The 22,449-nt window shown below is 47.4% G+C and overlaps 1 long non-coding RNA gene across 1 annotated transcript; it reads right to left on the reverse strand.

Annotated features, from left to right (window-relative positions):
• Positions 1–4,147: 4,147 nt before the first annotated feature.
• LOC109748560 (uncharacterized) lies at positions 4,148–5,781 on the reverse strand. Its single transcript, XR_002229369.3, has 2 exons — positions 5,138–5,781; positions 4,148–4,950 (listed from the first exon to the last, which is right to left on the reverse strand). It is a non-coding gene; the product is annotated as an uncharacterized lncRNA (long non-coding RNA).
• Between the last annotated feature and the right edge of the window lie 16,668 nt (positions 5,782–22,449).

The raw sequence follows: 22,449 nt of genomic DNA on the forward strand, positions 1-22,449 counted from the left end.
GTAGGGTGCCCCCCCCACGCCCCCCTCATGTGACCAAAACAGCCAGCGGCTCAACGGTAGCGGCTCAGCGGCTCATGTTTTGGTCACAGAAACCTAACACACATGCTCCGACCCTACCGCCGCGCCCTATGGCGGTAGGTTGTCTATCCCTACCGCCGGCGGCCCTGGCGGTAGGGTTTGGGCATTTATAAACCCAGCCGCCCCGCCCAACCCACCCCACCCCCTTATCTCCACCCACCCAGCCGCCTTCTTCTTCCTCTCGCCCCTTTTCTCATCTCCTCCACTCCCCCCCTCCGATCTTCTTCGTTTCTTCACGGATTTTGCGGATCAAGATGGCCCCGAAGAGAGAAAAGTAAGCTCTTTCGATCCCTCCAATTAGTTTGAGTCAAATCAATCCGCTTTTTTGTAGCCTAAAAAAGGTTCATTCAAGTTCATGTTCAAAATCATGAGGATCCCTAGTTGATATGATGAACCCTAATTAATATGATGAACCTAGGTGATTACATCATGATGAACCTAGTTGATGAACCCTAGGTTTAGTTTTTTTTACCATATGAAGAACCCTCCCTAGGTTTAGATTTTATTTTGACAAATGTTGAACCATCAACTTCTCAATTTTTTAACCCCCCAAGATGGACACTAGTTTATGGTTTTTGTTGGAGAAATATGATATGATATTGCATTTGACCCATCTTGATATATGTATTTTATTTAGTTAATGATGAACTTTTGTTATGCGTACATATGTTTAGGTCTACAACCGTGGCGCAACCATCGCCCATTCATCTCCAACACGGTCCGTCAGAGATGCCGCTCCCGTACGTGTACGAATCCTTCCCCGAGATGCTGCAGCCGGTGGGATCTGTCTCAGACGAGGTCCTAGAGGCGACGAGGGCAGTGCGGTGGCAGGAGAGGGTCAGAGCGGATCAGCGATGATGTCAAGTGTTGGTCGCAGAGTGTGAAGGAGTGCAAGAGAGTGATTGCAGAGATGGAGGCAGATCCAACTATCTCCACTGTCCGCCGAGAAGGGACCATTGAAGCTGCCAAGCAGCACTCCAACTGGGAGCTGCGCAATTTAGGCCGGAGGATCTACTTTGCAAGCAATGCGGAGGAGAGAGCCAGGATGCCGCCCCCAAATGCATCGGCGTTCTATATCATCAGCTGGGGAAGGGCGGAGGCGAAAACTACAACGGGCAAGGCAAGGTGGGAGTGCTTAAACGGTCGGATGTCGACCAGCGTTCCGCCTTCGCCTGAAACGGTGGATCCGCTGCCGTATCTGTCTCCACGGCCATGCCTGACATACGAGGGGGGGATGTTTAACCGCTCTATAAACTTGTCTTAAGAACTTGTTGCACCGTTTGTTGGCTTTGCGAAAGCTTATTGCGAAACTACTTGCGTTAGTTGGGGTTGTCAAAATATGTAGACAAGTTTACTATTTGTTATTTGCTATTTGTTATGTGGAACCTTTATTAATATGTGAGCTCATATTTTGCTTTCTTTGTGAAACTATGAAACTATGTGATAAAACTTTACAAAAGAAACAATCACTAAAAACTTGTAAAAACCTAAACCATAAAACAATAACTAAAGTTTTATGAATGTGTATATGATGCCCAAGTTTAATTGTTTGAGATCTGTTTTTTAGGTTCAATATTATTGCTGTGATATGGTTTTTTAGATACAGGACCCCACCGCCAAGGACCCTGGCGGTAGGGTCAGACAGGCTACCCGGCGGTAGGCTACTTATCCACGTCAGCTCGGGCAAACGGCCGCCGTCGCACCCTACCGCCAGGGACCCTGGCGGTAGCCTGCCTGGCCCTACCGCCAGGTTCCCTGACGGTAGCGAAAGGGTCAGATCTCGTTTTTTTTCAAACGGGGTCTGTTGAGAATATAGACCTTAGAGTCACCCGCCAGAAGGGGCCGGGTTACTCATAATGGTCATCGCCAGAAGCCCGGCATCAAGCTTGAAGACGGTGGGCCAAAGATGGGCTTAAGACCCGGATACGGCTTAAAGCCCGTAGTTATAAACATTATTATGGTAGAACTTGTAGTGTAAGGCAAGAATAGTTGAGAGTCCGAGCCGGACACTCTTATGAGCCGGCCGGGACTCTGAGAGCTGCTGGGCGTCAGCCTCCCTATATAAAGGGACGACCCGGCAGCGGTTTAAGGACAAGAAAGATCTCATCGAGAGCCAGGCGAAGCAGTTTAGTTCCCTGGTCATCGAAACCCTAATCAATACCACCTCAAACTGGACGTAGGCTTTTACCTTCACCGTAAGGGGCCGAACCAGTATAAACCCTCGTGTTCCTTGTCCCACTTAACCCTTTCAAGCTTCCTAGTTGCGATGGCTCCACGACTAAGTCCTAGCTCGAGGACATCTGCCATGACAATTCCACGACAGGGTCAGATCTTGATTTTATACCACAAAAGGGTCAAAACACGAAATTTGACCTCGGGTGTGCTGGGCTGCGACTGGAATGCAAAAGGGAAACAGTAAAACTTAATCCTGCGTGCCCAAGAAAAGATTTCCAGACGAGGATCAGCTCTCGGACAGTGTAGATCACAGACGCACCATCAAGCCAGCTCTGTCTGATTAAATCTGAACCACTCAAAACGAGAGCACGGGCGCAATGTAGCCGGTCTCTTCATCAGATAATAATAGCTGCTGCTGCTAGGCAACACCTTGTCCTCTTCTGCTTCCCCAGGTCACACACCCCTAGTCAGTCAGGTGATGGCTTAGCTTTTAGCTGCTCGCTAATACTGTAACTTTAAACACGTACAGCACCAGGCCACACAGACACGACCCCACGCCGGTGTGCGCCTAGCTTCAGAGCACCTAGAACCCCGTACCGGTACGACACGACCACCGTTGCCTCTCCGTCTCTCGGTCGGAAACTCGGAACGGAGCTCGATCACGCCCTGTCCGTATTCTTTTCCGCTTTGTTTACGCGGCCCAACGTAGCTCGGAAGCATAGCCGCAGCGGAAAGCGGAGTCCCGATGCGGTGCAGCGAGCTCATGCAACGACGCCATTGCCATGCATCTCCGGCTAGCTCTGCTCTGCTCCTCACCCGCCATGCATGCACGCGGCGCAAGTTGCTCTGCCGGCATTCCCGGTCCCGGACAGCAAAACACCAACGGCGAACGACACGACGCAGGCCCATGCATGCACCTCTTGGCGATACCTGTACGCACGTACGTACACGTCGACACATACGCCCACCAACGCACCTCACGAGCGACGGAGTACCGTACGCTGCTCGCCTCGGATACGCTCTTCCAAGTTTGTTTTGTCTCGGCCGGTTCGTGCCAGCAACAAAAAATAATCGGCCCGAGCGGCGCGGCCGGGCTCATCCCTGTCGCGGTCGCGCGCCCATCTCGATCGGCGCGGCACGATCCACATGCATGCCACTCGCTTTTCAAACAAGACGGCGTCGTCCGTCCGGCCGGTCCATGGCCACGGCCGCGCATCCGGTCCCACGGATCAGGTGGGGGCGCCACGCTTTGAGCAGTAAATGCAACTAGCCATGGCCGTAGCCCGTAGCCATAGCTGACGCCCTGCGCCTGTCACACACTCCCACACCCTCTCGCAGAAAGCGGATGACACAAGTTGAACGCCCCGAGAAGGCGACATGGGGAAGAAGACAATGGAATCGGGAAGCTCAACGAGCAAGCAAGCGACGCAGCAGGTCCACCGGCCGGTGCGCGCGCGCGCGTGCGCAGCCGCGGCGGAAACGGCTCGGCGCGCGCGGCGGAAAGCAGGGCCGGCGCCACCTCCGTTTCCAGCCGCAGCCCCGTCTTCTTCCTCCTGGAGCGTTGCCGTCTGGCCGGACGCCACGCCACACACACACACAGCTCCGAACTCATCATGGCAACAGCAACGGACCAAACTTAATGCGTGCTCACTCATTCGTCGCACTCGATCGCTCCATCGCCCACCCACTGTGCGGGTTGAATCCAGAACAGCGGCAGCACGGCACATGCGCACAGCCGGTCGACCGACCGATCGATATGGCCTGTGGATGAGAACGGACGGACGGACGGCAAGAAACAAAGGGGACGGGACAAGGCTCGGACGGAGATTTGCCATGCTCTCGAAGCGCACAGTGAGAGTACTTACTGCTAGCTGCCCGCTCCATTCTGTTCCTCTTTTGCGTTTGCCAAAGCTTTTTTTCCATTCCGAATCGGGGAAACCAACAAGAACAACAGATCAAAAGGGAAGAAATTACACGGGGAAGAGTATGCAATCATCAATGGACTGAACGGGGAAAGGAGCGCAAAAACAGCAAAACAAGGGAAAGAAAAAGTGATTGAGCCTATTGTGCCAATATCTTACTACTACTCCGGAGCAGGCAGCGCGCCTCTGGTAAGACAGGGGAGGAAATCAGCAGCAGCTCCTCCCCCACCACAGCACCCTCGTCATGATCCCATCTTCCTCGCCGTCTTCTCCTTCATCTTCGTCTTCCTCGTCTTCTTCCTGCTCCTGCAATGCCATGGCGCCTCCTCCTCTTCAACTTCACCGGCACGCTGACCGACTGTAGTGGGTGGGGAACCAAATGGTGGTGGAAGAACAGGATGCCCACAAGCTCAAGCTCTATATAGGGGGAGAGGGATCACACAGTCGCTCACTCCCACACTCACTCACACTCTATCCCTTGCTCACTCAGTGAAGCTTGGTGCCTTTCTTCCCTGCAGCTCGCTTTCTCCTCTCCGCCACCTTCTCTTCCTCCTTCCTCGTCCCTTTATGCTTTCCCCCACCTTTGACGTGAGAGGAGATCCTCCGCCTCCTCCTCCTCCTCCCACCCCGCCCTCCCCCTCACCTCAGGGCCGGTGGGCCCGCCCCAAGGCTCCTTTCCGTTAGCCTCGCTTCTTCGCCCTCACCTTCTTCTGCTCTTCCTCTTTTCACCCTCTCCTCCATGCGATGCGCCGTGCCCGCGGCTGCCTGCTACCTCCTGCTCAGCAAGAAAAGGCAAGTGCGTGTGAGCGTGAGAGGCTCCAACGGGAAGAAAGGAAAAGCAGGGGAAGCTAGCTAGGCCAGCCGTAGCCGTAGCCTGCTTTGGGGCGGCCAGAGCAACTTCTCAGAGGCGGAAATGCTAAAGAAATCGAAGGTGCTGGATACAAGGACGACATGTACAAGACCTCGCTTTAGCCCAAAAGATCATACGCACATGCACGCAGCAGGGTGCAGACGAGACACCACCAAAGCATGGACGAGAGCTGGCTGTGAGCTTCGCCGGCCTGGTATCCTCCTCCCTTGGTGCTCCTCGTCTTCCTCCGCCGCTGGCTGGTGGACACTCTCAAAGGTCTCAAGACGGCGCAGCTCCTTCCTTTCTCTCTATATAACTAGTGGCCTTTCTCTCTGTAGCTAGGCTTGCGATTTCTTGTTTTGAAACGTCCAATCCACACGGCCGGAACGAACGAACGAATTGGTTCGGCTTCCCTTTCCTTTCCCTCCCAACCCTCCACAGTGACACTGAGCGGCTTAGACGAAATTAAATAGGGCGCCTAGATCTGCGGCAGCGGCGGTACAGCATGGGGAGGGGAGGCCGAAATGACGGGGCTGCCCCCGGGCCGGGCCGGTCTCGGCGGGAAGGCGACCGCGGCTGGCTCGCCTGCATCGGAAGACGTACTCCCCCGGATTTTACGTATCCACCGTGGGGTGGGGTGATATGGTGCGGTGGTGGGGCTCGACGTGCCGGCGCTACTAGCCACGGCCTGCGCGTCCCGCTCCGGGAGGCACGTAGAGTACGTTCGCGCGCGTGGGCCCCGCCGTCAGCCACCCCACACCCACGCCACGCACCCCGACGGACGGACGCAGACTAGCTGCCCCTGCATGCTGCATGCTGCAGCTAGTGGCAGCAGCAGGCAGCGGCTAGCTAGCCGCCTGGCCAGCCAGTTCACAGCAGTGCAGTGCCCTCCTGCACTGCTGCAGCGCCGCTACTGGGTGCTCCATCGGTGTAGCGTGGCTAGTTACCTAGCAAGCGATTAGGTTAAAAAATGGACATGTTACCTCTGCCTAAACGGTGGTTGCTGTACCAAACTACCCCGGCCCAGTGCACGTACGCTTGCGCTGCATCTGCTAATTTTGGCACGTATTGACCGTGACTGATGGTTGTTTCTCTTCCCTGCGTGTTTCCCGGTGGATCAGTTCAGAAATGCCATGGAGTGTCTTGTCATCTACTCCATCTGCCCATCCAGTGGCCAAGACGGTCGTGATGTAGTATGTGAAAAGGGGTAGGGGCTATTCCGGTTATAGTAATCGGGACGTAGGCGTGGCAGCAGCAAGTAGTTATTGCAGCAGGGCAGGGAAAGGCCGGGGCAGGGCAAGGGGGTTGCTGCTGCCGTGCCGATGGTGGCCGGTGCTGCGCGCGGCCATGTGCCCTCCTGCCCCAGGCTACCGCATCCCAACGCCACCACCATCGCCACCATCAGGCGAGACCACCACACCTCCCCTCCGCCACCGGCCACCGGGACCAGCCAGCGACCTCCCCACACCGGAGCGAGCAACGAGAACGAGCCACAGTGACAGCCACCCGCCCTCATCATACCGTCTCCGTTTCGCTAGCTCCCAGTGAGCTGCTAGACGCCAACCAAAACTCAACAGTGCCGACGCTTGGACCAGCCCGGGACACCCAGGCCCCAAAGCTCAGACCGTGGACGCATCTACTGCTGGTATTAACCTCAAACCGATCAGCTCTAAATGACAAGTTAAGCTTAGCCATAGCCCTGCATTCAAACGCAACGGACGAGCATGAAGTCACATGCCTGCAAGATGTATTCAGCCTGGCCGGCCGCCTGCACGCGCGCGCGCAGGCAAGTTGCGGCCGTACGTGCGTCGCCGGCGGCGTCTGGGCACCCCCACCCACCCGGCCCGGCCGGGAGGAAGGGGCCAGCGCGGCTTTGGATATGCTTGGATAAACCAGGAAGGGAGGAGCGGGACGTTGCTCCACTGCCGTGCTTTCCGCATTAATTACGGCCGTGCGTGACGTGGGGTGGGGGCGGCCCGCCCGGTCTGGTCGTTTCGCTAGCTCCGGACGGACGGACGACCCAGGGGGCCGGACAGTGCTGCTTGGGCCCAACAGCTTGTTTTATTTCTTTCTAAATTTTTACTTTCCCTTTTAAACATGCTGGACCCACCCTGTAATCAACATATAATCTCTCCGGTACATTACGTTCGCTGTGGCCTGTACCCTGTAGGAGGACCCGACTGCCTCCGGTACATTACGTGCATGTAATGTGACTTCAGGCTTGCATTTTAATCTGTATTGTTTAGGGAGCAACTAGTTAACGTCGGAGCGCTCATAACGAGCGGTTCGGGAGTGCTCCGCGCGTGATAAGTGTCGCGCGCGGAGCGCTCCCGCAAGGAAAAACCAGTTGCGCGGTTGGTTCCCGGTTTCTCCTTTTCGGTTTGTGGTTTCGTGCGTTTTAGTTTGCCCCTCGAACTATCAGAATTTTTCGTTTTCCGTTTCCGCGCGAAAACACAAAAAAAATACCAGCTCGCGCGGTTGGTTCCCTGTTTCCCTTTCCCGTTTCCCTTTTTGTTCCCATTATATTTCCGGGTAATGGAGATTTATGAGGTAGTTACGGGCGGGGACTACCAACACTATCAAATGTCACCTTTCAAATAAAAAAGCAACTTTTTAATGTAAAACAGCAGTCTCCAGAGTCATTCAATCGTGTGACTTCTTTATAGGCACAAGTGAACACTAGGAGAGGCACGGGTGTATAATAACTTTACTAAATTGACGAAAAGCGCCTCCGACTCGCCTTCGGCTCGTTCAATTTTCATAAACATCTTGAAGGGAGGGCATAGATCGAAGTATGTGTTGGTCGTGCGGCGTGCTGGTTCGTGTGGCGCGTTGTATGTCGTCGTGTGGCACGGCGCCTCCGGCGCGAGGGAACTTCCGGCTCGCCTTCGGCTCGTTTAATTTTCATAAATATCTTGAAAGGGGGGCATAGGTCGAAGTGTGTGTTCGTCGTGCGGCGTGCTGGTTCGTGCGGCGCGTTGTACGTCGTGGTGTGAGACAGCGCCTCCGGCGCGAGGGAACCTCCGGCTCGCCTTCGCCTCGTTCAATTTTCATAAACATCTTGAAGGGGGGGCATAGGTCGAAGTGTGCGTTGGTCGTGCGGTATGCTGGTTCGTGCGGCGCGTTGTACGTCGTGGTGTGACACGGCGCCTCCGGCGCGAGGGAACCTCCGGCTCACCTTCGGCTCGTTCAATTTTCATAAACATCTTGAAGGGGGGGCATAGGTCGAAGTGTGTGTTGGTCGTGCGGCGTGCTGGTTCGTGCGGCGCGTTGTACGTCGTGGTGTGGCACGGCGCCTCCGGCGCAAGGGAACCTCCGGCTCGCCTTCGCCTCGTTTAATTTTCATAAACATCTTGAAGGGGGGCATAGGTCGAAGTGTGTGTTGGTCGTGCGGCGTGCTGGTTCGTGCGCCGCCTTGTACGTCGTGGTGTGGCACGGCGCCTCCGGCGCGAGGGAACATTCGGCTCGCCTTCGGCTCGTTCATTTTTCATAAACATCTTGAAGGGGGGCATATGTCGAAGTGTGTGTTGGTCGTGCGGTGTGCTGGTTCGTGCGGCGCGTTCTACGTCGTGGTCTGGCACGGCGCCTCCGCGCGAGGGAACCTCCGGCTCGCCTTCGGCTCGTTCAATTTTCATTAACATCTTGAAGGGGGGCATAGGTCGAAGTGTGTGTTGGTCGTGCGGCGTGCTGGTTCGTGGGGCGCGTTGTACGTCGTGGTGTGGCACGGCGCCTCCGGCGCGAGGGAACCTCCGGCTCGTTTAATTTTCATAAACATCTTGAAGGGGGGCATAGGTCGAAGTGTGTGTTGGTCGTGCCGCGTGCTGGTTTGTGCGGCGCGTTGTACGTTGTGGTGTGAGACGGCGCCTCCGGCGCAAGGGAACCTCCGGCTCGCCTTCGGCTCGTTCAATTTTCATAAACATCTTGAAAGGGGGGCATAGGTCGAAGTGTGTGTTGGTCGTGCGGCGCGTTGTACGTCGTGGTGTGGCACGGCGCCTCCGACGCGAGGGAACCTCCGGCTCGCCTTCGGCTCGTTCAATTTTCATAAACATCTTGAAGGGGGGGCATAGGTCGAAGTGTGTGTTGGTCATGCGGCGTGCTGGTTCGTGCGGCGCGTTGTACGTCGTGGTGTGGCACGGCGGCTACGGCGCGAGGGAACCTCCGGCTCGCCTTCCATTCGTTCAATTTTCATAAAGATCTTGAAGGGGGGGCATAGGTCGAAGTGTGTGTTGGTCGTGCGGTGTGCTGGTTCGTGCGGCGCGTTGTACGTCGTGGTGTGGCACGGCGCCTCCAGCGCGAGGGAACCTCCGGCTCGTTCAATTTTCATAAACATCATGAAGGGGGGGGGGCATAGGTCGAAGTGTGTGTTGGTCGTGCGGCGTGCTGGTTCGTGCGGCGCGTTGTACGTCATGGTGTGAGACGGCGCCTCCGGCGCGAGGGAACCTGCTTGTTTAATTTTTATATAGCAGGTTGTGCAAAAGGCAAGCTGCTTTGTTTCGAAAGGCACGGGTTTGAAGCATGTGCAGTCACGTCTGCTTATGAGCTAGGTTTGTGCGTGCATTCACATGTGTGTATACTACGAAGGCATTGGTATGTTGCCTCCGGAGGCACGGGTTTGAAGCATGTGAAGTCACGTGAAGTCATTGGTATGTTGCCTCCAGAGGCACGGGTTTGAAGCATGTGAAGTCACGTGTGCGTAGGAGCTAGCCACGGTTGAGGCGTTCTTGGTATTTGTATGTGGATATTGCCCGGATGCATTGTGACCCAGGCTTTGGTGGCACAAGGCCATGTCACCTCTGGAGTCACGGGAGGGTGGTCTCCAGAGTCACGCGTAAGGGTATCTGTGTGTGTGGATATTGCCCGGAGGCATGGTGACCCAGGGTTTGGTGGCACAAGGCCATGTCGCCTCTGGAGGCACGGGAGGGTGGTTTCCAGAGTCACGGGTAAGGGTTCGTTTTGGGAGTCACTTCTGTCGTACAAATAAGAAGAGGCATTGTTGTTTATAGTTTACTGGCACTCTCTGATGATGTAAGAGGCACTGTTGTCGAAATAGTTATCTTTTCAACATGAGCACGCAATTTCTAACTACATTACATAGAAATGTGAGTTATTGATAAACTTTATTGTCAAGTCTAGATAGAATTAGCCTCGCGGGCTAAATCAAAAGTTTTAGTCTTCATTTTTGCTCAAGATCTTGCTAATCTCGTCACCCATTTCACTAGCTTTGACTTGATTCATCTCGCTACTTAAGAGAATGTACATTGCCTCTGCCCTCCAGTCTTCGACCTCATCCTGTGAAATTTTGCCGAGAAGGGAAGTATATTATTAGAGTTTGTGCACATAAGTTGTTTATAAGTAAATCTATATAAACTTACTGTCAAATCTTCTAGGTCTTCGACAAACTTTTCACCATTGTAGAGGAATGCAAGCTTTAAAACAGCAAATGTTGATTCTCCCTTTTCTACCACTCGAACATCTTACACGGTATGAATCTACCATCTTGTACCCTTGGCATTCATTGTTTGTCCTAGTATGGTGTTGAAGACTTCTTTAAACCTAGGTACATGGGAATATTGCATTTTGTAATTAATTGTTTTAATATTGCAACTTGTAAAACTGAAAAAATTGTTATGTATAAATGCTTACGATTGCCGACTTATGAACATGATATTCCTGAACTGTCTTTCTCTTTCTTTTTTAGCATCTTCATTTTCCTGAAGAACTCGAGATGCTTCTTTTAGATCCAATTTATCCACATCTATCTTTTCTTTCTCAAATTCCTATGGAGTCGTTTCTCGAGGATCAATAATGTGAACTTTGTGTTTGTATTTGTCCAGCACATATAGTACATAGCGGTCATGCTTCTCTATTGGAACGAATATCTGCGTACAAAATACTTGTTTCTTAGATGACAGTTTAATATAAAGTAATTTAATAGAACGCATATTTTGAGATTTTGTCATGGAGGAAAGGGTTGTTACCATGTTTGCTGTTGAGAGCTTTTTCCGTTGATTTTCCTTGAGATACATGGGAACCAGCTGATTCTTTCTTTTTTGCAATTCATTTTTAAATTTTTTAATAGTAGTTTTGTGTTCCTTTAAATCCAATATATGCTGCAAACAATAATTACGATGAAAAAAATGTTAGAAAAAAGAGTTGTGTAACAATATAAAAAGAGTAGGTGTTGCAATATAGACAAGATTTTGCTTTTTAAAAGTTTACCTCTGCAAAGTTTGGGCCTAATATTACTCTGTCACTCTGTTTTGAATCTTGTCTGCTTTCCCAGATTTCTGCCATGTCATCGAGGACCCTCTTTTCCATATGATGTGGTATGTTCGTCTGTGCTGGTCTTGGACCAAATACTGCCTTCAGTTGGGCTCCAGTAAGTTGCATGCTTTCACTGTCCCTGCGGATGCGCCTAAATATAGTTTTGCTGCGACAGGGAGATTAAATAATTTTGGAGGTCACGGTTAGTGAGAAACAAATTTTTACATTATTTTTGGCCTTTGTCCAACTATTTTTGAGGTGCAATAGAAAACAACTCACTTTTTGTATTCTTCCTGCCAGCTGTCGCTCATGACTAGATGGAAGAGGTCGGACGCCTCCGTTGTGTGTTGGAAGCAATGAGAATGTTTTGGGTATGGACTGGTGCTTCGTCTTTTTTCCCTTTTAGTTTCATCTGTTTCTATCAGCGGAAGTAGATATGAAGTATGTAAGCTCTTGTGATACGAAAGACATTGGTGAACCGTGGGATGGGTAGGTTATTACAAAAAAAAGATAAGTAGAAATGATTTTCTTACCTTTGTTGGTGGAAAAGAACTTTGAAGTTTCTGGTTTGAATTATTTGATTCTTCCAGGTAGTTTCTCGCACTTTACTTGGTTTGTTTCACCAAATATGGCTGTAAAAAGGAACTCTGGTTTCTACTCGGCATCTACGTTGCTTTGCTGCATGGAGATCATTGGATATTCTTTTATTTTTCTTTCATGAGATAATTGAAGTATTCAAGTAGTGCTGCTTGTAAAAATTAAAATTGTTGCTCTCGTACTATTCACTTACATCGAAATCCTCATCATCTTTTATGAGATCAATGCCATTCCAGTATTTTGCAAATTGAACCATGAAGTGTCCGCATTGGGTACCCTGCTGTTTTGGCACGCAAACTCTGTTTGGTGTTTCTGCTATCCTCGACCAGTTCGGTTCGCCGTTGGCTCGTAGCTCCGCTTCGCCGTAATGCTTCTTCAGGAGTGCGTGCATCCTTTTAATCTGTGATTACGGTTTGGTGTTATTGTTGGGTTTTGGCATTAAACAAGGGAATGCAGGAATTGGAAAACCAATTAGAAAACAAGGTTGAATTGACGTACCAGTTCTGGGTGATCCTTATGGTGTGTTTTCCATGTATTCTTTCCGTCTCCGTCTCTGTAATTTAGTGAGTCAAGTATGTCGATGGAGCTCGTGTACTTGTTGAGCACGTACAGTGTGTAGTGTTTAGCTGTGTTGTGAGGTATCATAATCTGCGGTGTTTGGAGACAGAGTGAGTTAAAATTCATTCTTGTCAGGAGAATTAAATGACATGTAAATGTGCAATCTGTAGGAAAAATGAATTATGTTTGTATATTTCTATTAACTTACCAACTTTTTCTTTAAAAGTTCCTTCCCTGTTACAAGGGGTGCAAACTGTTTCAATGCTTCGTCCTCATTGAATTCTGCTAGTCCTCCTTTTTCTCCAATTTTAACACCGAGCACGATCTGCGGCCAATTTTTTTTCTACTTTTTAGTATAATCTTTGTAATCACTGAAATGATGCAAGTGTTTTTTGTCAAATTGGACTTCATAAGTTTGCAAATTCTACGGGAAGTATGGCTTTATCGGTTGTGTTGTATTGTTGCTGCACTGTCCATTCTTCGAACAATGCGTTTGCGATGGATCCCTCCATCTGTCCATGATCTCCTTTCCGTAGCTGTTCCACCATTTGTTCTCCTGTAATCCAATCGTGTCGCTTCGAGCTAATATATACGTTTAGACTGCAAGCAGAAAAAGTTTATACATTAGTTAGGTTGGTTTTAAAAGGGGCAACATTTCTTTTTTTTTTTGTTGTGACAAGAGAAAGTACTTACTCTCCGCATTCGTCCTGTCCATCTTTGCTGAATAGGTATTCATGAAGTGCTCTGGCTTTGTTCATAAATTTGAAATCTTTTGGGACAAAAGTAGGAATTTTTTCATGCAGCTTTCTTGAAGGCTTTACCGGTCTCTTCTTGACCGAGATTTTCTTGTCTAAGCTGTTCTCAGATGATTGAGGCATTGAATGTTCTCCTGATTCTTGCTGCAAGATTGTCAGATACGGCGTGGGATCTTTGTTAAATTCATAGCTTTCATGGTCATTCAGCCATGTTTTGATTACATCGAATCCAACGCCCATCTTTACATGCTTGTTGTATTCCTCTAGTTGGAGCGGGTTAAGGCTTGAAAGAAATTCATCAACTTCGTCGTGCTTTTCCATTGTTTTGGGTTTTAGGAACTCTAGAGAGATGGTGCTGGAGGTGCCTTGCTGATTGCTTGTCGAGCCCGTTTCTTCTTGAAGAAGAACAGGTTGTTTCTTCTGCTCGGAAACCTGTTCTTGTGTATTTGGTACGTCGTTGCTTGTGCCATCCTCTTTTAAATTAGTGCCTGTTTGTTCAAGTTGCTCTGTGCTCGGGGTATTGCTGTTGATATTTTGCTCGTCCGTTTGCTCTTCAGCATGGTGTGGTATCTTGTCGTCTGGTGGTGGTTGATCTGGTTCTACTGGTGGATCCTTTTCTTCGTGATCTGTGCAAGATTCTTGGGCGATGGCGTGTCTGCTGACATCCATAACCTCTTTGTGTTTACTGGATATATCAATAACTTCATGCTCTTTTGTGGTTGTCGCATGCATAATATGTTCTTTTGGCTCGGGATTTGGCGGAAACTCTTCTAGTACGCAACATTATGTGTGTTGCATTTCTTTGTCTCCCATATCGACTTCATACTTCAGCATATCTGTTAGAATCAAAAAATAATAATTTAAAAAAAAGAATACTTCTTCTAGTGTGACAAAATTGTAAGGATTAGTTTCTGAAAAGACTAACCTGTTGTACACTTGATTAATGACAGTTTGGTATTCCCTCTGTGTTGACTAATTAGTTGATTTAGAATTTTTTTCCTCAACTCTGGTACTTGTTCTGGCTCTAAGGTTGCTGCTGTTGCATCATTGGAGTAGTGCTTCAGGTTCATGTACATATAGAATGCGCAGTCCATTCTGCATGTAGAGGAATGGTACTAGTAAGATTGTTGCATTCAACAAACGGAAAGAAGAGAAGTGTTGGAGCAATGGTAGTGGCAATTGTTGCATTGAAAAGACGAAAGAACATGATTATTTCAGTAATTGTAGTAGTGAATCTTGCATTGAAAAAAAGAAAGAAGTGAAATGTTGGAAGTGCTTACGTGTCTTCTCCTTGAAGTGGCACCTGCAGTTTGACCCTTTTGAAATGGTCGATGCTTTTTTGTGAAAGCTGTAGCTCTGTGCTTACGTGCTTCCATATTTTCATTAATTTGCTGGTTACATTGTTAAAGAATTCTATTGTGCCTGGATATGCAGTTGAAGAGTCAAGGAGTTCAAAGCGTTGTTTTTGCATGTTAACTGTAATGGTGAAGTAATGACTTGTATTTTCGTCTTGCTCAAACCCGCGCAACGAACATGGTAGAAGGAGCTGCAAAATAAAAAATAAAAAGAAAATATTTGGAAATCTTCTTATATTTAGAAACATGAAATAAAATGAGAACTTTTGCATAATATACACGCAAGCTGATCTGCTCACCATGTTATAATCTTGCAGTTTTTCTTCTTCTTGCATGTTGAAAAATGATCTAAACTTGGCAGGTAGTAATTTTTTTCTAATGTGTTCTTGATCATTATTTCTGTAGCACATTGGATCTTTGTCGTCGGCTTTCTTTATTGAGTGCTGCTTGTTTTGTCACAGATATACAAAGGAAATTTGTAAGTTCAGTTATAGGGGAAGTTTATCTATTTATAAAGTCATATATATTGTTTTAAACTTGATTCTTTTGCCATGATCTTTACTTACAGTGTTGCTTAACGACAGAATCTTTCTCCCTGTGCCATTTAGTTATTTCCTCAAGATTGTTAGCATAGGCTCGATTGCTTCGGTGCGTACTGATTTACCGACCTTGAAGCTTTCGGCGACATGGCCTAGATTGACATCAAACTTATTCGTTGTAACGAAAAGCTCATCCCTGCAAAGTATAGTTAGAAAAATGTTTTAGTTTACACATGATATAGTAAAAATGATCGTGTGTAATAATGTGTTTTGTGTTAGTTGCATGAACTTACATTTCTCTCTGTGTCCATGGCTTGCATACAGCGTTGTACAGGTCTTCGATGGCTTTGTTGACGGAATCACTATCTTTGTCCCCTTTCTCCATTGTGCCTGCGATTATTTTGAATTTAATGTAAATAATTCCAAGTCACAAGATCACAAGATAGCAATTAAGTTTCTATTGTCTTGCCTGCTTCGAAGCTAGAAGATATGTCCTGTCCAGTGTTGTTCCTTTCTTGTTCTCCTTCTGCTTCTTGCGGCATGTTATGTTCTTCTTTTTGCATTGCACCCTTTTGTTCAGTTTTTGCTGCATCCTCATTTGAGTCGTTTGTGTCTTTCTTAGCATCATGTTTTTCCTTGTCAACCGTCGTGTCTTGCTGGTGGTCTTTTCTGTCTTGTTTCTCAGTCTCGACCTGGTTGGCACTGACTTCTCTGCCAGGGGAATTGGCATCGTACGACGGTGTAGGGTTTTTTCGATGGTTTCTGCTTCTTTCTCTGGAACAATATATGTGTCTGCTTCATTGCTTGTATCTCCGTGGTCGACTTCTTCGTGTTTGTGCGTTATCATTGAAAAAGCATTGAAATAATTTAACTTGCTACTTTATTTTAATTATAGCAGCTGTTATGGGAAAATAGCGAAGCGTTTGGTGCGTTGTTTGTGAAGGAAATATGCCCTAGAGGCAATAATAATAAAGTTATTATTTATTTCCTTATATCATGATAAATGTTTATTATTCATGCTAGAATTGTATTAACCGGAAACATAATACTTGTGTGAATACATAAACAAACAGAGTGTCACTAGTATGCCTCTACTTGACTAGCTCGTTGATCAAAGATGGTTATGTTTCCTAGCCATAGACATGAGTTATCATTTGATTAACGGGATCACATCATTAGGAGAATGATGTGATTGACTTGACCCATTCCGTTAGCTTAGCACTCGATCGTTTAGTATGTTGCTACTGCTTTCTTCATGAATTATACATGTTCCTATGACTATGAGATTATGCAACTCCCGTTTACCGGAGGAACACTTTGTGTGCTACCAAATGTCACAACGTAACTGGATGATTATAAAGGTGCTCTACAGGTGTCTCCGAAGGTAATTGTTGGGTTGGCGTATTTCAAGATTAGGATTTGTCACTCCGATTGTTGGAGAGGTATCTCTGGGCCCTCTCGGTAATGCACATCACTATAAGCCTTGCAAGCATTGTAACTAATGAGTTAGTTGCGGGATGATGTATTACGGAACGAGTAAAGAGACTTGCCGGTAACGAGATTGAACTAGGTATTGAGATACCGACGATCGAATCTCGGGCAAGTAACATACCGATGACAAAGGGAACAACGTATGTTGTTATGCGGTCTGACCGATAAAGATCTTCGTAGAATATGTGGGAGCCAATATGAGCATCCAGGTTCCGCTATTGGTTATTGACCGGAGACGTGTCTCGGTCATGTCTACATAGTTCTCGAACCCGTAGGGTCCGCACGCTTAAGGTTCGATGACGGTTATATTATGAGTTTATGTGTTTTGATGTACCAAAGGTAGTTCGGAGTCCCGGATGAGATCGGGGACATGACGAGGAGTCTCGAAATGGCCGAGACGTAAAGATCGATATATTGGACGACTATATTCGGACTTCGGAAAGGTTCCGAGTAATTCGGGTATTTATCGGAGTACCGGAGAGTTACGGGAATTCGCCGGGGAGAAGTATTGGGCCTTAATAGGCCATATGGGAATAGAGGAGAGAGGCCAAAAGGAAGGAGGCGCGCACCTCCCCTCTGGTCCGAATTGAACAAGGGGTGCAGCCCCCTTTTCCTTCTCCCTCTCCCCCTCTTTCCTTCTCTCCTACTCCAACAAGGAAAGGAGGAGTCCTACTCCCGGTGGGAGTAGGACTCCCCCCTTGGCGCGCCCTCCTCCTTGGCCGGCCGCCTCCCCCTTGCTCCTTTATATACGGGGGCAGGGGGGCACCCCATAGACACAACAATTGATCTATTGATCTCTTAGCCGTGTGCGGTGCCCCCCTCCACCATAATCCACCTCGATAATATCGTAGCGGTGCTTAGGCGAAGCCCTGCGTCGGTAGAACATCATCATCGTCACCACGCCGTCGTGCTGACGGAACTCTCCCTCAAAGCTCGGCTGGATCGGAGTTCGAGGGACGTCATCGAGCTGAACGTGTGCTGAACTCCGAGGTGTCGTACGTTCGGTACTTGGATCGGTTGGATCATGAAGACGTACGACTACATCAACTGCGTTGTGTTAACGCTTCCGCTTTCGGTGTACGAGGGTACGTGGACAACACTCTCCCCTCTCGTTGCTATGCATCCCCATGATCTTGCGTGTGCGTAGGAATTTTTTTGAAATTACCACGTCCCCCAACAGTTTGAGCTATTTTGATTGTGATTAAGTCGTGTAATTTTGTGGAAATATTTTGTGCAACTTCACCTGTTGAGATCGTTGGTGATGCTGACTGTTCCACCCATTCTTTGTCGAGTGTAGTTTCTTGGGTATCCTCCTGTTCTTTGTTTTGGTGTTCATCGTCACTGTCATGGTTTTTGTCTTGCAGCTGTTCAATCATAAAGGTGGCTAAGTTTGAGTGCATTTTAGTTCTCATGGTACGATTTTATATTTTCATAGAATCAGCTTATGTAACTTTACCTCCTCAATCGTTGCTGCTGAATGTTGTGCTTGTTCTTCGTAGAGTGGAGGTTTTTGGGCATCTTCTTCTTCTTTCTTTTGTAGTTCATCGCCGCTGCCGTCATTTTTGTCTTGTAGCTTTTGAAACACACAGGTGGCTAAGTGGCAGTGCATTTGAGGTTCCACATAGCTATTTTATACTTTGATAGGATGAACGTATGTAACTTTACCTTTTCAGTCGTTGTTGCTGCTGCCCTCTCTGCTGCGTGTTTTTCGGTGAGTGAATATTTTGGGGCTTGGTCTTCTGTTACGTTGATGACTGCCTTTTGAAGAACATGTTGCCCTTCTTCAGTGTCCTCCTTTTGCTCATTGGTCTCCTCTCTCTGCGATGCAGGAAAGTAGTGAAATGTCAAATGCGTGTTTTTGAACTATAAGTTCATGAAGAGGTTTTATGTGTTTTCACCTCTGTATTTGTTGTTGTTACTGCTGATTTTTCGTTCAGTGGTGGTTTTGGGTCCTTCTCTTGCTCTTTATTTTGCTGTTCATCATCACTGACCTTGTTTTTTTCTTGCAGCTGTTCAAACATAGAGTTGGCAAAGTGAGAGTCCATTGGACTGAATACAAATGTGGTAGGTTTGAGTTTATTTGATTGTGCACGCAGCAATTTTATAATTTCGTAGTTGCAGGTTTCGTAAGTTTACCTTTTCAGTCGTTGTTGCTGCCCCTGTCTCTGGTACCTGTTGTTTGGTGAGTGAATTTTTTGTGGCTTGGTCTTTAGTGGCATTATTGTCTATCGTTTGAAGAACATGTTTGGGTTGTTCATTGGGCTCCTCTGGTTGTGTTTGATGGTCTTGATTGTTGATGGTTTCTTGAGCTTCTTGTGCCTGCACCAACACAAAAAATACTTAAGAAATGGGTGCATTTCTGACTGTTCAGTTACAATTTTTTTATAAGACCTCTATCCTGGAGTTGCAGGACTGTCTACTGCTTGTGCTACGACTTCTCCTTGTCTCGTGTTGTCCTCTAGTTTTTCTTGTTGAATGTCTATGCCAGTGCTTTTGCATGCTTCCTCTTCCTGTTTAATAAAAATTTAATTTATAGATTGAACTTCATTTGTGTCTGAGCTTTGTAACCTAACCTCTTCAGATGTTGTTGTTTGAAGTTCTTGATCTTCGAGATCAGCGTACTCATTTGTTTCCTGCATTTGTTCAAAGAAAAGGGTGAGACATACCTTATAATCTTTGTATTGCCGTGGCGGGGTCTATTAGGTAGTTCAGACATCATAAAAATATTTTGAAAAGTGGTTGTTGTTGAATTTTTTACCTCCGTGTTGATGACTGGGTTATTTGTGCCTGCATCTACTGTTTCTTTGTCAGGTATAACAGTCTCTTGTTTCTCATCGGCTGGGATGTCTTGCGCTTTCTCCTTTGTACTCGTGATGGTGATCTGCAATGTTGTGGCGCTGGAAATCTCTTGTACACAAAGTTCCTGTTCTGTGACGCCTTCGTCTGTTTGAGGTTCACTATGGGGTTCAATTTCAACACGGGTTGTCTCTTGGTCTTGCAGTGCTTGTGATACCTGGAGATCAAACAATATGAGTTTGCGGTTCACTTTCTTTCCTGCCATTTACGAGCTTTCGGTGTGGGTAATAGTGGGTATGGAAGTTTACCTCCTCCTCGTTGTTTTCTTCTTCTTTGTCGTTTGTTATGCTAACGGTTGATTGTGGGTTAGCGTCTTGCATTTGGTTGGCGGGGCTGCTGACTTGATTGTTATTCAGCTGAGTCTATATTTTGTTGGAGGTTTTTCAGTTAACTTGTAACTCTATCCAGTTTTGAAAGGAAAAATGGATGTTCATACTGACCTCTTCACAGGTTCTGACGTTGATCGTATCTTGTGCTTGTGTTGGGGTAGTTGTTGTTGTAGCATTGTCTATTGTGGGGTTGCTTTGTTTGTTCCGTTCATTTATGTTTTTGGGGTTGTTGACACCATCCTGCTGTTGGAGTTCATCTTGGCCTCGCGTGCTATTGGTACGTTCCTGAAAGCATTGAGGCAGTTCTTTTCAGTAGAGGTATGAAAACAGGGGTTTGCTTTAGGGTGCGTATGGCACCATGCATTACTATTTACTTACCTGTTTTTGCCGCTTTATCTTGTTCTTGTCAATGCCTATGTCCCTTGATTTTGTTCTTCTCTTCCTCTCTTCGTCTTCTTCTTCTTTCTTTTTTTCTCCTTTCTCTTGGTTCTGTTGTGGCTACGATTTCATTTGTGCGGTTGGCATCGGCTAGTCTACTTGAGGCTGCTGGATGTGCTTGCTCTAGTGTCTGCAGGGTCGCGTTGTCTGTCAGGTACCTTGTGCAAACTATGTCCTGAAATTGTCTGAGTTGTTCTAATGAATCCATCAGGGCAATTGTTTGTTGCACGACCAGGTTCTTGTTTTTTTATCCAATATCTTTTCCTTTTCGTTGCATTGGTGTTCAGCTCTGGTGGTTACTGTGGGTATCTGTTCTGCTTCATGGAGTACTTTTTCCAACAATTTGTTTATCCTTTGGAATCTTTCTTCTGCTCCTGTGCTGATGCTTTTGTTTGGTTCCCTGCTTCGACTGGTGCCGACACGTGGTTCGCGCCGGCGTTTGGGTGGAGGTGGTAGCAGTTTGGTCGTGTTCTGGTGTTGCTGTTGTTTGCGATGTTCTACTGCTATCTGATGAATTGAAGACGAAGTTGATGCTGTGTTGGCATAGAAGATCCTCTCTGCTGTTCCTTTCCATGTCTGCATCATTTTGGTGTAATGTAGTTGATTAGAATGGAAACCGTTTTCAAAAAGGGAAGGACTGATTTATGTACAATATAGCTATACCTGTATTTTGCCAAATTCATAGTCATCTGGTCGTGCTTTTCCGTCCCTTTTCATGTCTGCTCTAGCTATTTTCGCTAGGTCACTCTCTTTGAGATGGTTTGCTCGTGGTAATGAGGTCTTGTCCATTGTCTTTGCAATCTTCCGCATTTCTTTTGTGTCGGTTGGCAGCAGCAGGGAGTCGAGGTACATGATTACTGGCCCCTGTGCCAAACCATTGACATGCTTTTTGTTCTTTTCTTCATGAGGCAAATTTCTGTGTTTCTGCCATATCTTGGCTCCTTCCTTAATACAGTAGACGATTACCTCGCAGAAATCCATCTTTGCCATCTCTGGATAGTCCATGTCCTCTACCATTATAGCTTGTCAGGCGAAGATAGCGGCGCTTGACCCGCAGACAACGTTGTGGAAAAAAATAAGAAGAAATATTTTAACTGATTACCTGTTTGACTGTTCGTCATCTAGTTCCACCAATATTTTTAGCTCCCTGAACAGTTCTTTTGGCTTGAAATTTGTATGTTTGAAGCCAAGGTCTGACATGAGTTCTTTCATTGAAGTTGGGCTCTTCGCTGGCCTTGGTGCTGGCTTTTCCGTGCCGTTTGGGTATCCAAACACCTTGTGTATAGCTTCCTTGGTAATCTTGATTTTCTTGTCTTCGGTACCATCACCGAAGGTGATTGTCATGCTTTCTGTGTCTAGGTTGTCGTAGATGTGTGCTGCAAGTGGTCTGCAGATGGAGCCCGTTATTTTGCAGTTCTCTATGCTGCCAAATCCTGCTGTCCTAATATCTTGCTTGTGACGGTCTTTAAGTAAATTCCATGCTTTCTTGACATGAGCGAATGCTGCCCCTGCCTTGATTTGGCATTTCTCTTCGTTTGTTTCTTGCTGTTCTTCGTCAACTGTTGGTGCTGCCAATTCTTTTCCGCTTGTCTTTCTCCTCTTTCTGTCCTTCTGTCCTGATTCGTTCTGTTTCAGAAGACAAAAAGAAAGGGTTTCGTTAGAAAGGAACGTTAGATCCTGAGTGCTGAGTAGTGGTATTCAAAATTAGTACATAAGTGTGTTTTTACATCGTCGTCATGTTCTGCGTCGCTGTCATGCTCTTCGGCATCATCGCCGTCTGTAGGAATGAAATCTGCATCATGTTCCCTGTCATCGTCGTCATCATTGGTATCTGAACCTTTGCTGTTGGTATCGTCTTGTTCTTTTTCTACCCTTTGTCGTTTGTTTTTCTTCTTGCGTTCACCTTGTTTCTTCGTGGCGGTTGGTGCTGTTGGAGGGAGTACCATTAGAGGTAATGGCTGATGCTGCAATGTACTAGTGTCGATGATGTTTTCAGCATTGTCCTTTTGCTTTTGCCTTTTTGCTCCAGGAGTAAAAACAGTGCTTGTATCTGATTTCCTCTTTTTTGCTTGTTGCTAGATGTTTATTCCTGTTGAGCCTGGTGTAAGTTATCATTTCTTCCGCAGGTGGTTTGTTCCTCATGTTTTGTTCTGAGTCCTTTTCTGATGAATGAGGAGACATGCTGCCTATTTCTGCGCTTTGAATATCACCGTCTTCGTGTCCCGTATAATGACCAGGTAAC

This window comes from Aegilops tauschii, chromosome 6, assembly GCF_002575655.3.
Source record: "Aegilops tauschii subsp. strangulata cultivar AL8/78 chromosome 6, Aet v6.0, whole genome shotgun sequence".
Classification (NCBI taxonomy): Eukaryota; Viridiplantae; Streptophyta; class Magnoliopsida; order Poales; family Poaceae; genus Aegilops; species Aegilops tauschii.